We start from the raw sequence: 14,917 nt of genomic DNA, 5'->3' as shown, positions 1-14,917 counted from the left end.
TGTGGTCATTTTGTGTCTCTTTGTGGTCGTTTTGTATCTGTCTGTGGTTGTTTTGTGTCTCTGTGGTTGTTTTGTGTCTTTTTGTGGTCGTTTTGTCTCTTGTGGTCATTTTGTGTCTCTTTGTGGTTGTTTTGTGTCTCTTTGTAGTTGTTTTGTGTCTCTGTGGTGGGTTTGTGTCTCTTTCTGGTAATTTTTTGTCTATTTGTGGTCGTTTTGTGTCTCTTTGTGGTAGTTTTGTGTCTCTGTGGTTGTTTTGTGTCTCTTTCTGGTAATTTTTTGTGTCTTTGCGGTAGTTTTGTGTCTCTTTGTGGTAGTTTTATGTCTCTTTGTGGTTGGTTTGTGTCTCTTTGTTATCGTTTTGTTTCTCTTTGTAGTTGTTGTGTCTCTTTGTGGTAGTTTTGTGTCTCTTTGTGGTTGTTATGTGTCTCTTTCTGGTAATTTTGTGTCTCTTTGTGGTCCTTTTGTCTCTCTGTGTGGTCATTTTGTGTCTCTGTGGTCGTTTTGTGTCTCTTTGTGGTCATTTTGTGTCTCTGGATGTTTTGTGTCTCTTTCTGGTCATTTTTTGTCTCTCTGTGCTTTTTTTGTCTCTCTTTTTGGTCGTTATTGTATCTGGATGTTTTGTGTCTCTTTGTGGTAGTTTTGTCTTTCTTTGTGATCATTTTGTGTCTCTTTTTGGTTGTTTTGTGTCTCTGGATGTTTTGTGTCTCTTTCTGGTAATTTTGTGTCTCTTTGTGGTAGTTTTGTCTCTTTTGGTGATTTTGTGTCTCTTTGTGGTTGTTTTGTGTCTCTTTGTGGTTTTTATGTGTCTCTTAGTAGTCATTTTGTGTCTCTTTGTGGTTGTTATGTGTCTCTTGTGGTCATTTTGTGTCTCTTTTTGGTTGTTTTGTGTCTCTGGATGTTTTGTGTCTATTTTTGCTTATTGTGTGTCTCTCTGTGGTTGTTTTGTGTCTCTTTGTGGTTGTTATGTGTCTCTTTGTGGTCGTTTTGTCTCTCTTTGTGGTTGTTATGTGTCTCTTGTGGTCATTTTGTGTCTCTTTTTGGTTGTTTTGTGTCTCTGGATGTTTTGTGTCTCTTTCTGGTCATTTTATGTCTCTCTGTGCTTGTTTTGTCTCTCTTTGTGGTTGTTTTGTGTCTCTCTGTGCTTGTTTTGTGTCTCTGTGGTCGTTTTGTGTCTCTCTGTAGTTGTTTTGTGTCTCTGTGGTCGTTTGTGTCTCTTTGTGGTCATTCTGTGTCTCTTGATGTTCTGTGTCTCTCTGTGGTTGTTTTGTGTCTCTTTGTGGTAATTTTGTGTCTCTTTGTCGTAGTTTTGTCTCTCTTTGTGGTAATTTTGTATCTCTGTGGTCGTTTTGTGTCTCTTTGTGTTTGTTTTGTGTCTCTGGATGTTTTGTGTCTCTTTGTGGTCGTTATGTGTCTCTGGATGTTTTGTGTCTCTTTGTGGTCGTTATGTGTCTCTGGATGTTTTGTGTCTCTTTGTGGTAGTTTTGTCTCTCTTTGTGGTAGTTTTGTTTCTCTTTGTGGTCGTTTTGTCTCTCTGTGGTCGTTTTGTCTCTTGTGGTCATTTTGTGTCTCTTTGTGGTTGTTTTGTGTCTCTGGATGTTTTGTGTCTCTTTGCGGTAGTTTTGTCTCTCTTTGTGGTAATTTAGTATCTTTGTGATTGTTTTGTGTCTCTTTGTAGTCGTTTTGTGTCTCTCTGTGGTTGTTTTGTGTCTCTGTGGTTGTTTTGTGTCTCTTTGTTATCGTTTTGTGTCTCCTTTTAGTTGTTTTGTCTCTTTGTGGTAGTTTTGTGTCTCCTTGTGGTTGTTATGTGTCTCTTTGTTATCGTTTTGTGTCTCTTTGTAGTTGTTTTGTGTCCCTGGATGTTTTTGTCTCTTTGTGGTCGTTATGTGTCTCTGGATGTTTTGTGTCTCTTTGTGGTAGTTTTGTCTCTCTTTGTGGTAATTTTGTATCTGTTTGGTCGTTTTGTCTCTTGTGGTCATTTTGTGTCTCTTTGTGGTCGTTATGTGTCTCTGGATGTTTTGTGTCTCTTTGTGGTAGTTTTTTCTCTCTTTGTGGTAATTTTGCATCTCTGTGGTCGTTTTGTCTCTTGTGGTCATTTTGTGTCTCTTTGTGGTTGTTTTGTGTCTCTGGATGTTTTGTGTCTCTTTGTGGTCGTTATGTGTCTCTGGATGTTTTGTGTCTCTTTGCGGTAGTTTTGTCTCTCTTTGTGGTAATTTTGTATCTTTGTGATTGTTTTGTGTCTCTTTGTAGTCGTTTTGTGTCTCTCTGTGGTTGTTTTGTGTCTCTGTGGTTGTTTTGTGTCTCTTTGTTATCGTTTTGTGTCTCCTTGTAGTTGAAGTGTCTCTTTGTGGTAGTTTTGTGTCTCTTTGTGGTTGTTATGTGTCTCTTTGTTATCGTTTTGTGTCTCTTTGTAGTTGTTGTGTCTCTTTGTGGTAGTTTTGTGTCTCTTTGTGGTTGTTTTGTGTCCCTGGATGTTTTGTGTCTCTCTGTGGTTGTTTTGTGTCTCTTTGTGGTAATTTTGTGTCTCTTTGTCGTAGTTTTGTCTCTCTTTGTGGTAATTTTGTATCTCTGTGGTCGTTTTGTGTCTCTTTGTGGTTGTTTTGTGTCTCTGGATGTTTTGTGTCTCTTTGTGGTCGTTATGTGTCTCTGGATGTTTTGTGTCTCTTTGTGGTAGTTTTTTCTCTCTTTGTGGTAATTTTGTATCTCTGTGGTCGTTTTGTCTCTTGTGGTCATTTTGTGTCTCTTTGTGGTTGTTTTGTGTCTCTGGATGTTTTGTGTCTCTTTGCGGTAGTTTTGTCTCTCTTTGTGGTAATTTAGTATCTTTGTGATTGTTTTGTGTCTCTTTGTAGTTGTTTTGTGTCTCTCTGTGGTTGTTTTGTGTCTCTGTGGTTGTTTTGTGTCTCTTTGTTATCGTTTTGTGTCTCCTTTTAGTTGTTGTGTCTCTTTGTGGTAGTTTTGTGTCTCCTTGTGGTTGTTATGTGTCTCTTTGTTATCGTTTTGTGTCTCTTTGTAGTTGTTGTGTCTCTTTGTGGTTGTTTTGTGTCTCTTTGTGGTCGTTTTGTGTCTCTGTGGTTGTTTTGTGTCTCTTTGTGGTTGTTATGTGTCTCTGGATGTTTTGTGTCTCTTTCTGCTTTGTATTTGACTCTCTGTGGTTGTTTTGTGTCTCTTTGTGGTTGTTATGTGTCTCTTTGTGGTCGTTTTGTGTCTCTTTGTGGTTGTTATGTGTCTCTTTGTGGTCGTTTTGTCTCTCTTTGTGGTCGTTTTGTGTCTCTGGATGTTTTGTGTTTCTCTGTGGTTGTTTTGTGTCTCTTTGTGGTAATTTTGTCTCTCTTTGTGGTAATTTTGTGTCTCTGTGGTCGTTTTGTGTCTCTGGATGTTTTGTGTCTCTTTCTGGTAATTTTGTGTCTCTCTGTGGTTGTTTTGTGTCTCTCTGTGGTTGTTTTTTCTCTCTTTGTAGTCGTTTTGTGTCTCTCTGTGGTTGTTTTGTGTCTCTGTGGTCGTTTTGTGTCTCTGTGTGGTCATCTTGTGTCTCTTTGTGGTTGTTTTGTGTCTCTTTGTGGTAGTTTTGTCTCTCTTTGTGGTCATTTTGTGTCTCGTTATGGTCGTTTTGTGTCTCTCTGTGGTTGTTTTGTGTCTCTTTGTGGTCGTTTTATGTCTCTGGATGTTTTGTGTCTCTTTCTGCTTGTTATGTGTCTCTCTGTGGTTGTTTTTTGTCTCTGTGGTCGTTTTGTCTCTGGATGTTTTGTGTCTCTTTGTGGTTGTTATGTGACTCTCTGTGGTTGTTTTGTGTCTCTTTGTGGTTGTTATGTGTCTCTTTGTGGTCGTTTTGTGTCTCTTTGTGGTTGTTTTGTGTCTCTGGATGTTTGGTGTCTCTTTGTGGTCGTTATGTGTCTCTGGATGTTTTGTGTCTCTTTGTGGTCGTTTTGTGTCTCTTTGTGGTCATTTTGTGTCTCTTTGTGGTTGTTTTGTGTCTCTTTGCAGTTGTTTTGTGTGTCTCTGGTTGTTTTGTGTCTCTTTCTGGTAATTTCTTGTCTCTTTGTGGTCGTTTTGTGTCTCTTTGTGTTTGTTTTATGTCTCTTTGTGGTTGTTTTGTGTCTCTTTGTGATCGTTTTGTGTCTCTTTGTAGCTGTTGTGTCTCTTTGTGGTAGTTTTGTTTCTCTTTGTGGTAGTTTTGTCTCTCTTTGTTGTCATTTTGTGTCTCTATGGTCGTTTTGTGTCTCTTTGTGGTCGTTTTGTCTCTTGTGGTCATTTTTTGTCTCTTTGTGGTCGTTTTGTGTATCTGGATGTTTTGTGTCTCTTTGTGGTAGTTTTGTCTCTCTTTGTGGTCATTTTGTGTCTCTTTGTTGTTGTTTTGTGTCTGTCTGTGGTTGTTTTTGGTCTCTGTGGTCGTTTTGTGTGTCTCTGTTGTTTTGTGTCTCTGTGGTCGTTGTGTCTCTCTTTGTGGTCATCTTGTGTCTCTTTGTGGTCATTTTGTGTCTCTTTGTGGTTGTTTTGTGTCTCTTTGTAGTTGTTTTGTGTCTCTCTGGTTGTTTTGTGTCTCTTTCTGGTAATTTTTTGTCTCTTTGTGGTTGTTTTGTGTCTTTTTGTGGTCGTTTTGTCTCTCTTTGTGGTCATTTTGTGTCTCTTTGTGTTCATTTTGTGTCTCTTTGTGGTTGTTTTGTGTCTCTTTGCAGTTGTTTTGTGTGTCTCTGGTTGTTTTGTGTCTCTTTCTGGTAATTTCTTGTCTCTTTGTGGTCGTTTTGTGTCTCTTTGTGGTAGTTTTGTTTCTCTTTGTGGTAGTTTTGTCTCTCTTTGTTGTCATTTTGTGTCTCTATGGTCGTTTTGTGTCTCTTTGTGGTCGTTTTGTCTCTTGTGGTCATTTTTTGTCTCTTTGTGGTAGTTTTTTCTCTCATTCTGGTCATTTTATGTCTCTCTGTGCTTATTTTGTCTCTCTTTGTGGTTGTTTTGTGTCTCTCTGGGCTTGTTTTGTGTCTCTGTGGTCGTTTTGTGTCTCCCTGTGGTTTTTTGTGTCTTTTTGTGTTTGTTTTGTGCCTCTTTCTGGTAATTTTTTGTCTTTGTGGTAGCTTTGTGTCTCTTTGTGGTAGTTTTGTGTCTCTTAGTGATTGTTTTGTGTCTCTTTGTGATAATTTTGTGTCTCTTTGTGGTAGTTTTGTGTCTCTTTGTGATTGTTTTGTGTCTCTTTGTGATAATTTTGTCTCTCTTTGTGGTCATTTTATGTCTGTTTGTGGTAGTTTTCTCTGTCTTTGTGGGCATTTTGTGTCTCTGTGGTCGTTTTGTATCTCTTTGTGGTTGTTTTGTGTCTCTGGATGTTTTGTGTCTCTTTGTGGTCGTTTTGTCTCTTGTGGTCATTTTGTGTCTCTTTGTGGTTGTTTTGTGTCTCTGGATGTTTTGTGTCTCTTTCTGGTAATTTTGTGTCTCTCTGTGGTTGTTTTGTCTCTCTTTGTAGTCGTTTTTTGTCTCTCTGTGGTTGTTTTGTGTCACTGTGGTCGTTTTGTGTCTCTCTGTGGTCATCTTGTGTCTTTTTGTGGTCGTTTTGTGTATCTGAATGTTTTGTGTCTTTCATAATTTTTATGATTTATGTGGTGCTGTGGCTTAGTTGGTCAAAGTGCCTGTCTAGTAAACAGGAGATCCTGGGTTCAAATCCCAGCAGTGCCTTTGGTCCTTTTAAGCTAACTATGACTTAGCATAAAAAACAGGTCATTATCAGGGTTCTACTTTACATTGGTTCTCTTAATTAAATTATGAACATCATGATTATTATCAGTCTGTTCTTTGGTAAGACTTGATAAAAATGTTTTTAGAAATCAGAATTAGTTTTGGGATGTTTTGTGTCTCGTTGTGGTTGTTTTGTGTCTCTGGATGTTTTGTGTTTCTTTCTGCTTGTTGTGTGACTCTCTGTGGTTGTTTTGTGTCTCTTTGTGGTTGTTATGTGTCTCTTTGAGGTCGTTTTGTGTCTCTGGATGTTTTTTGTCTCTGGATGTTGTGTGTCTCTTTGTAGTTGTTATGTGTGTCTTTGTGGTCGTTTTGTGTCTCTTTGTGGATGTTAGGTGTCTCTTTGTGGTCGTTTTGTGTCTCTCTGTTGTTGTTTTGTGTCTCATTGTGGTCGTTTTGTATCTCTGGATGTTTTGTGTCTCTTTCTGCTTGTTATGTGACTCTCTGTGGTTGTTTTGTGTCTCTTTGTGGTTGTTATGTGTCTCTTTCTGGTAATTTTGTGTCTCTCTGTGGTTGTTTTGTCTCTCTTGGTAGTCGTTTTGTATCTCTCTGTGGTTGTTTTGTGTCTCTGTGGTCGTTTTGTGTCTCTCTGTGGTTGTTTTCTGTCTCTGGATGTTTTGTGTCTCTTTCTGGTAATTTTGTGTCTCTCTGTGGTTGTTTTGTCTCTCTTTGTGGTTGTTATGTGTCTCTGGATGTTTTGTGTCTCTTTCTGCTTGTTATTTGACTCTCTGTGGTTGTTTTGTGTCTCTTTGTTGTTGTTTTGTGTCTCTTTCTGGTAATTTTGTGTCTCTCTGTGGTTGTTTTGTCTCTCTTTGTAGTCGTTTTGTGTCTCTCTGTGGTTGTTTTGTGTCTCTGTGGTCGTTTTGTGTCTCTCTGTGGTTGTTTTCTGTCTCTGGATGTTTTGTGTCTCTTTCTGGTAATTTTGTGTCTCTCTGTGGTTGTTTTGTCTCTCTTTGTGGTTGTTATGTGTCTCTGGATGTTTTGTGTCTCTTTCTGCTTGTTATTTGACTCTCTGTGGTTGTTTTGTGTCTCTTTGTTGTTGTTTTGTGTCTCTTTCTGGTAATTTTGTGTCTCTCTGTGGTTGTTTTGTCTCTCTTTGTAGTCGTTTTGTGTCTCTCTGTTGTTGTTTTGTGTCTCTGTGGTCGTTTTGTGTCTCTCTGTGGTCATCTTGTGTCTCTTTGTGGTCGTTTTGTGTATCTGGATGTTTTATGTCTCTTTGTGGTAGTTTTGTCTCTCTTTGTGGTCATTTTGTGTCTCTTTGTGGTCGTTTTGTTTCTGTCTGTGGTTGTTTTGTGTCTCTGTGGTCGTTTTTTGTCTCTGTTTTTTTGTGTCTCTGTGATCGTTTTATGTCTCTTTGTGGTTGTTTTGTGTCTTTTTGTGGTCGTTTTGTGTATCTGGATGTTTTGTGTCTCTTTGTGGTAATTTTTTGTCTCTTTGTGGTCATTTTGTGTCTCTTTGTGGTTGTTTTGTGTCTCTTTGTAGTTGTTGTGTCTCTTTGTAGTTGTTGTGTCTCTTTGTGGTAGTTTTTTGTCTCTTTGTGGTAGTTTTGTCTCTCTTTGTGGTCATTTTGTGTCTCTGTGGTCGTTTTGTGTCTCTTTGTGGTTGTTTTGTGTCTCTGGATTTTTTGTGTCTCTTTGTGGTCGTTTTGTCTCTTGTGGTCATTTTTTGTCTCTTTGCGGTAGTTTTGTCTCTCATTCTGGTCATTTTATGTCTCTCTGTGCTTGTTTTGTCTCTCTTTGTGGTTGTTTTGTGTCTCTTTGTGCTTGTTTTGGGTCTCTGTGGTCGTTTTGTGTCTCTCTGTGGTTGTTTTGTGTCTCTGTTGTCGTTTTGTGTCTCTCTGTGGTTGTTTTGTTTCTTTTTGTGGTTGTTTTGTGTCTCTTTGTGGTAATTTTTTGTGTCTTTGTGGTAGCTTTGTGTCTCTTTGTGGTAGTTTTGTGTCTCTAGTTGTTTTGTGTCTCTTTCTGCTTGTTATGTGTCTCTCTGTGGTTGTTTTGTGTCTCTTTGTGGTTGTTTTGTGTCTCTGGATGTTTTGTGTCTCTTTCTGCTTGTTATGTGACTCTCTGTGGTTGTTTTGTGTCTCTTTGTGGTTGTTATGTGTCTCTTTGAGGTCGTTTTGTGTCTCTTTGTGGTTGTTATGTGTCTCTTTGTGGTCGTTTTTTGTCTCTTTGTGGTTGTTTTGTGTCTCTGGATGTTTGGTGTCTCTTTGTGGTCGTTATGTGTCTCTGGATGTTTTGTGTCTCTTTGTGGTCGTTTTGTCTCTTGTGGTCATTTTGTGTCTCTTTGTGGTTGTTTTGTGTTTCTGGATGTTTTGTGTCTCTTTTTGGTAATTTTGTGTCTCTCTGTAGTTGTTTTGTCTCTCTTTGTAGTCGTTTTGTGTCTCTCTGTGGTTGTTTTGTGTCTCTGTGGTCATCTTGTGTCTCTTTGTGGTCGTTTTGTGTATCTGGATGTTTTGTGTCTCTTTGTGGTAGTTTTGTCTCTCTTTGTGGTCATTTTGTGTCTCTTTGTGGTTGTTTTGTGTCTGTCTGTGGTCGTTTTGTGTCTCTCTCTTGTTTTGTGTCTCTGTGGTCGTTTTGTCTCTCTTTGTGGTCATTTTGTGTCTCTTTGTGGTCATTTTGTGTCTCTTTGTGGTTGTTTTGTGTCTCTTTGTAGTTGTTTTGTGTCTCTCTGGTTGTTTTGTGTCTCTTTCTGGTAATTTTTTGTCTCTTTGTCGTTGTTTTGTGTCTTTTTGTGGTCGTTTTGTCTCTCTTTGTGGTCATTTTGTGTCTCTTTGTGGTCATTTTGTGTCTTTTTGTGGTTGTTTTGTGTCTCTTTGTAGTTGTTTTGTGTGTCTCTGGTTGTTTTGTGTCTCTTTCTTGTAATTTCTTGTCTCTTTGTGGTCATTTTGTGTCTCTTTGTGTTTGTTTTATGTCTCTTTGTGGTTGTTTTGTGTCTCTTTGTGATCGTTTTGTGTCTCTTTGTAGCTGTTGTGTCTCTTTGTGGTAGTTTTGTTTCTCTTTGTGGTAGTTTTGTGTCTCTATGGTCATTTTGTGTCTCTTTGTGGTTGTTTTGTGTCTCTGGGTGTTTTGTGTCTCTTTGTGGTCGTTTTGTCTCTTGTAGTCATTTTTTGTCTCTCTGTGCTTGTTTTGTCTCTCTTTGTGGTTGTTTTGTGTCTCTTTGTGCTTGTTTTGGGTCTCTGTGGTCGTTTTGTGTCTCTCTGTGGTTGTTTTGTGTCTCTATTGTCGTTTTGTGTCTCTCTGTGGTTGTTTTGTGTCTTTTTGTGGTTTTTTTGTGTCTCTTTCTGGTAATTTTTTGTGTCTTTGTGGTAGCTTTGTGTCTCTTTGTGGTAGTTTTGTGTCTCTAGTTGTTTTGTGTCTCTTTCTGCTTGTTATGTGTCTCTCTGTGGTTGTTTTGTGTCTCTTTGTGGTTGTTTTGTGTCTCTGGATGTTTTGTGTCTCTTTCTGCTTGTTATGTGACTCTCTGTGGTTGTTTTGTGTCTCTTTGTGGTTGTTATGTGTCTCTTTGAGGTCGTTTTGTGTCTCTTTGTGGTTGTTATGTGTCTCTTTGTGGTCGTTTTTTGTCTCTTTGTGGTCGTTTTGTCTCTTGTGGTCATTTTGTGTCTCTTTGTGGTCGTTATGTGTCTCTGGATGTTTTGTGTCTCTTTGTGGTCGTTTTGTCTCTTGTGGTCATTTTGTGTCTCTTTGTGGTTGTTTTGTGTTTCTGGATGTTTTGTGTCTCTTTTTGGTAATTTTGTGTCTCTCTGTAGTTGTTTTGTCTCTCTTTGTAGTCGTTTTGTGTCTCTCTGTGGTTGTTTTGTGTCTCTGTGGTCATCTTGTGTCTCTTTCTGGTTGTTTTGTGTCTCTTTGTGATCGTTTTGTGTCTCTTTGTAGCTGTTGTGTCTCTTTGTGGTAGTTTTGTTTCTCTTTGTGGTAGTTTTGTCTCTCTTTGTTGTCATTTTGTGTCTCTATGGTCGTTTTGTGTCTCTTTGTGGTTGTTTTGTGTCTCTGGGTGTTTTGTGTCTCTTTGTGGTCGTTTTGTCTCTTGTAGTCATTTTTTGTCTCTCTGTGCTTGTTTTGTCTCTCTTTGTGGTCTTTTTGTGTCTCTTTGTGCTTGTTTTGGGTCTCTGTGGTCGTTTTGTGTCTCTCTGTGGTTGTTTTGTGTCTCTTTCTGGTAATTTTTTGTGTCTTTGTGGTAGCTTTGTGTCTCTTTGTGGTAGTTTTGTGTCTCTAGTTGTTTTGTGTCTCTTTCTGCTTGTTATGTGTCTCTCTGTGGTTGTTTTGTGTCTCTTTGTGGTTGTTTTGTGTCTCTGGATGTTTTGTGTCTCTTTCTGCTTGTTATGTGACTCTCTGTGGTTGTTTTGTGTCTCTTTGTGGTTGTTATGTGTCTCTTTGAGGTCGTTTTGTGTCTCTTTGTGGTTGTTATGTGTCTCTTTGTGGTCGTTTTTTGTCTCTTTGTGGTTGTTTTGTGTCTCTGGATGTTTGGTGTCTCTTTGTGGTCGTTATGTGTCTCTGGATGTTTTGTGTCTCTTTGTGGTCGTTTTGTCTCTTGTGGTCATTTTGTGTCTCTTTGTGGTTGTTTTGTGTTTCTGGATGTTTTGTGTCTCTTTTTGGTAATTTTGTGTCTCTCTGTAGTTGTTTTGTCTCTCTTTGTAGTCGTTTTGTGTCTCTCTGTGGTTGTTTTGTGTCTCTGTGGTCATCTTGTGTCTCTTTGTGGTCGTTTTGTGTATCTGAATGTTTTGTGTCTTTCATCATTTTTATGACTTATGTGGTGCTGTGGCTTAGTTGGTCAAAGTGCCTGTCTAGTAAACAGGAGATCCTGGGTTCAAATCCCAGCAGTGCCTTTGGTCCTTTTAAGCTAACTATGACTTAGCATATAAAACAGGTCATTATCAGGGTTCTACTTTACATTGGTTCTCTTAATTAAATGATGAACATCATGATTATTATCAGTCTCTTCTTTGGTAAGACATGATAAAAATGTTTTAAGAAATCAAAATTAGTTTTGGGATGTTTTGTGTCTCTTTGTGGTTGTTTTGTGTCTCTGGATGTTTTGTGTCTCTTTCTGCTTGTTGTGTGACTCTCTGTGGTTGTTTTGCGTCTCTTTGTGGTTGTTATGTGTCTCTTTGAGGTCGTTTTGTGTCTCTGGATGTTTTGTGTCTCTGGATGTTGTGTGTCTCTTTGTGGTTGTTATGTGTGTCTTTGTGGTCGTTTTGTGTCTCTTTGTGGTCGTTTTATGTATCTGGATGTTTTGTGTCTCTTTCTGCTTGTTATGTGTCTCTCTGTGGTTGTTTTTTGTCTCTGTGGTCGTTTTGTGTCTGGATGTTTTGTGTCTCTTTGTGGTTGTTATGTGACTCTCTGTGGTTGTTTTGTGTCTCTTTGTGGTTGTTATGTGACTCTCTGTGGTTGTTTTGTGTCTCTTTGTGGTTGTTGTGTGTCTCTTTGTGGTCGTTTTGTGTCTCTGGATGTTTGGTGTCTCTTTGTGGTCGTTATGTGTCTCTGGATGTTTTGTGTCTCTTTGTGGTTGTTATGTGACTCTCTGTGGTTGTTTTGTGTCTCTTTGTGGTTGTTATGTGACTCTCTGTGGTTGTTTTGTGTCTCTTTGTGGTTGTTATGTGACTCTCTGTGGTTGTTTTGTGTCTCTTTCTGTTTGTTATGTGTCTCTCTGTGGTCATTTTGTGTTTATTTGTGGTTGTTTTGTGTTTCTGGATGTTTTGTGTCTCTTTCTGGTAATTTTGTGTCTCTCTGTAGTTATTTTGTCTCTCTTTGTAGTCGTTTTGTGTCTCTCTGTGGTTGTTTTGTGTCTCTGTGGTCATCTTGTGTCTCTTTGTGGTCGTTTTGTGTATCTGGATGTTTTGTGTCTCTTTGTGGTAGTTTTGTCTCTCTTTGTGGTCATTTTGTGTCTCTTTGTGGTTGTTTTGTGTCTCGTTGTGGTTGTTTTGTGTCTCTGGATGTTTTGTGTCTCTTTCTGCTTGTTGTGTGACTCTCTGTGGTTGTTTTGCGTCTCTTTGTGGTTGTTATGTGTCTCTTTGAGGTCGTTTTGTGTCTCTGGATGTTTTGTGTCTCTGGATGTTGTGTGTCTCTTTGTGGTTGTTATGTGTGTCTTTGTGGTCGTTTTGTGTCTCTTTGTGGTCGTTTTATGTCTCTGGATGTTTTGTGTCTCTTTCTGCTTGTTATGTGTCTCTCTGTGGTTGTTTTTTGTCTCTGTGGTCGTTTTGTGTCTGGATGTTTTGTGTCTCTTTGTGGTTGTTATGTGACTCTCTGTGGTTGTTTTGTGTCTCTTTGTGGTTGTTATGTGACTCTCTGTGGTTGTTTTGTGTCTCTTTGTGGTTGTTGTGTGTCTCTTTGTGGTCGTTTTGTGTCTCTGGATGTTTGGTGTCTCTTTGTGGTCGTTATGTGTCTCTGGATGTTTTGTGTCTCTTTGTTGTCGTTTTGTCTCTTGTGGTCATTTTGTGTTTATTTGTGGTTGTTTTGTGTTTCTGGATGTTTTGTGTCTCTTTCTGGTAATTTTGTGTCTCTCTGTAGTTATTTTGTCTCTCTTTGTAGTCGTTTTGTGTCTCTCTGTGGTTGTTTTGTGTCTCTGTGGTCATCTTGTGTCTCTTTGTGGTCGTTTTGTGTATCTGGATGTTTTGTGTCTCTTTGTGGTAGTTTTGTCTCTCTTTGTGGTCATTTTGTGTCTCTTTGTGGTTGTTTTGTGTCTGTCTGTGGTTGTTTTGTGTCTCTGTGGTCGTTTTGTGTCTCTCTGTTGTTTTGTGTCTCTGTGGTCGTTTTGTCTCTCTTTGTGGTCATTTTGTGTCTCTTTGTGGTCATTTTGTGTCTCTTTGTGGTTGTTTTGTGTCTTTTTGTAGTTGTTTTGTGTCTCTCTGGTTGTTTTGTGTCTCTTTCTGGTAATTTTTTGTCTCTTTGTGGTTGTTTTGTGTCTTTTTGTGGTCGTTTTGTCTCTCTTTGTGGTCATTTTGTGTCTCTTTGTGGTCATTTTGTGTCTCTATGTGGTTGTTTTGTGTCTCTTTGTAGTTGTTTTGTGTGTCTCTGGTTGTTTTGTGTCTCTTTCTGGTAATTTCTTGTCTCTTTGTGGTCGTTTTGTGTCTCTTTGTGTTTGTTTTATGTCTCTTTGTGGTTGTTTTGTGTCTCTTTGTGATCGTTTTGTGTCTCTTTGTAGCTGTTGTGTCTCTTTGTGGTAGTTTTGTTTCTCTTTTTGGTAGTTTTGTCTCTCTTTGTTGTCATTTTGTGTCTCTATGGTCGTTTTGTGTCTCTTTGTGGTTGTTTTGTGTCTCTGGATGTTTGGTGTCTCTTTGTGGTCGTTATGTGTCTCTGGATGTTTTGTGTCTCTTTGTTGTCGTTTTGTCTCTTGTGGTCATTTTGTGTTTCTTTGTGGTTGTTTTGTGTTTCTGGATGTTTTGTGTCTCTTTCTGGTAATTTTGTGTCTCTCTGTAGTTATTTTGTCTCTCTTTGTAGTCGTTTTGTGTCTCTCTGTGGTTGTTTTGTGTCTCTGTGGTCATCTTGTGTCTCTTTGTGGTCGTTTTGTGTATCTGGATGTTTTGTGTCTCTTTGTGGTAGTTTTGTCTCTCTTTGTGGTCATTTTGTGTCTCTTTGTGGTTGTTTTGTGTCTGTCTGTGGTTGTTTTGTGTCTCTGTGGTCGTTTTGTGTCTCTCTGTTGTTTTGTGTCTCTGTGGTCGTTTTGTCTCTCTTTGTGGTCATTTTGTGTCTCTTTGTGGTCATTTTGTGTCTCTTTGTGGTTGTTTTGTGTCTTTTTGTAGTTGTTTTGTGTCTCTCTGGTTGTTTTGTGTCTCTTTCTGGTAATTTTTTGTCTCTTTGTGGTTGTTTTGTGTCTTTTTGTGGTCGTTTTGTCTCTCTTTGTGGTCATTTTGTGTCTCTTTGTGGTCATTTTGTGTCTCTTTGTGGTTGTTTTGTGTCTCTTTGTAGTTGTTTTGTGTGTCTCTGGTTGTTTTGTGTCTCTTTCTGGTAATTTCTTGTCTCTTTGTGGTCATTTTGTGTCTCTTTGTGTTTGTTTTATGTCTCTTTGTGGTTGTTTTGTGTCTCTTTGTGATCGTTTTGTGTCTCTTTGTAGCTGTTGTGTCTCTTTGTGGTAGTTTTGTTTCTCTTTGTGGTAGTTTTGTCTCTCTTTGTTGTCATTTTTTGTCTCTATGGTCGTTTTGTGTTTATTTGTGGTTGTTTTGTGTTTCTGGATGTTTTGTGTCTCTTTCTGGTAATTTTGTGTCTCTCTGTAGTTATTTTGTCTCTCTTTGTAGTCGTTTTGTGTCTCTCTGTGGTTGTTTTGTGTCTCTGTGGTCATCTTGTGTCTCTTTGTGGTCGTTTTGTGTATCTGGATGTTTTGTGTCTCTTTGTGGTAGTTTTGTCTCTCTTTGTGGTCATTTTGTGTCTCTTTGTGGTTGTTTTGTGTCTCGTTGTGGTTGTTTTGTGTCTCTGGATGTTTTGTGTCTCTTTCTGCTTGTTGTGTGACTCTCTGTGGTTGTTTTGCGTCTCTTTGTGGTTGTTATGTGTCTCTTTGAGGTCGTTTTGTGTCTCTGGATGTTTTGTGTCTCTGGATGTTGTGTGTCTCTTTGTGGTTGTTATGTGTGTCTTTGTGGTCGTTTTGTGTCTCTTTGTGGTCGTTTTATGTCTCTGGATGTTATGTGTTTTATGTCTCTGGATGTTTTGTGTCTCTTTCTGCTTGTTATGTGTCTCTCTGTGGTTGTTTTTTGTCTCTGTGGTCGTTTTGTGTCTGGATGTTTTGTGTCTCTTTGTGGTTGTTATGTGACTCTCTGTGGTTGTTTTGTGTCTCTTTGTGGTTGTTATGTGACTCTCTGTGGTTGTTTTGTGTCTCTTTGTGGTTGTTGTGTGTCTCTTTGTGGTCGTTTTGTGTCTCTGGATGTTTGGTGTCTCTTTGTGGTCGTTATGTGTCTCTGGATGTTTTGTGTCTCTTTGTTGTCGTTTTGTCTCTTGTGGTCATTTTGTGTTTATTTGTGGTTGTTTTGTGTTTCTGGATGTTTTGTTTCTCTTTGTGGTAGTTTTGTCTCTCTTTGTTGTCATTTTGTGTCTCTATGGTCGTTTTGTGTCTCTTTGTGGTTGTTTTGTGTCTCTGGATGTTTGGTGTCTCTTTGTGGTCGTTATGTCTCTTGTGGTCATTTTGTGTTTCTTTGTGGTTGTTTTGTGTTTCTGGATGTTTTGTGTCTCTTTCTGGTAATTTTGTGTCTCTCTGTAGTTATTTTGTCTCTCTTTGTAGTCGTTTTGTGTCT

The 14,917-nt window shown here is 38.7% G+C and overlaps 2 non-coding genes across 2 annotated transcripts; both read left to right on the top strand.

Annotated features, from left to right (window-relative positions):
* Positions 1 to 5,578: 5,578 nt before the first annotated feature.
* Positions 5,579 to 5,652, top strand: trnat-agu (transfer RNA threonine (anticodon AGU)). The gene has a single exon. It is a non-coding gene; the product is annotated as a tRNA-Thr (tRNA).
* Positions 5,653 to 10,451: 4,799 nt separating this feature from the next.
* trnat-agu (transfer RNA threonine (anticodon AGU)) lies at positions 10,452 to 10,525 on the top strand. The gene has a single exon. It is a non-coding gene; the product is annotated as a tRNA-Thr (tRNA).
* The last annotated feature ends 4,392 nt before the right edge of the window (positions 10,526 to 14,917 follow it).

This window comes from Leuresthes tenuis, unplaced genomic scaffold (genome assembly GCF_036924035.1).
Source record: "Leuresthes tenuis unplaced genomic scaffold, fLeuTen1.0.hap1 SCAF_23, whole genome shotgun sequence".
In the NCBI taxonomy this organism is placed as follows: Eukaryota; Metazoa; Chordata; class Actinopteri; order Atheriniformes; family Atherinopsidae; genus Leuresthes; species Leuresthes tenuis.
This window is presented reverse-complemented; position numbering and strand designations above follow the sequence as displayed.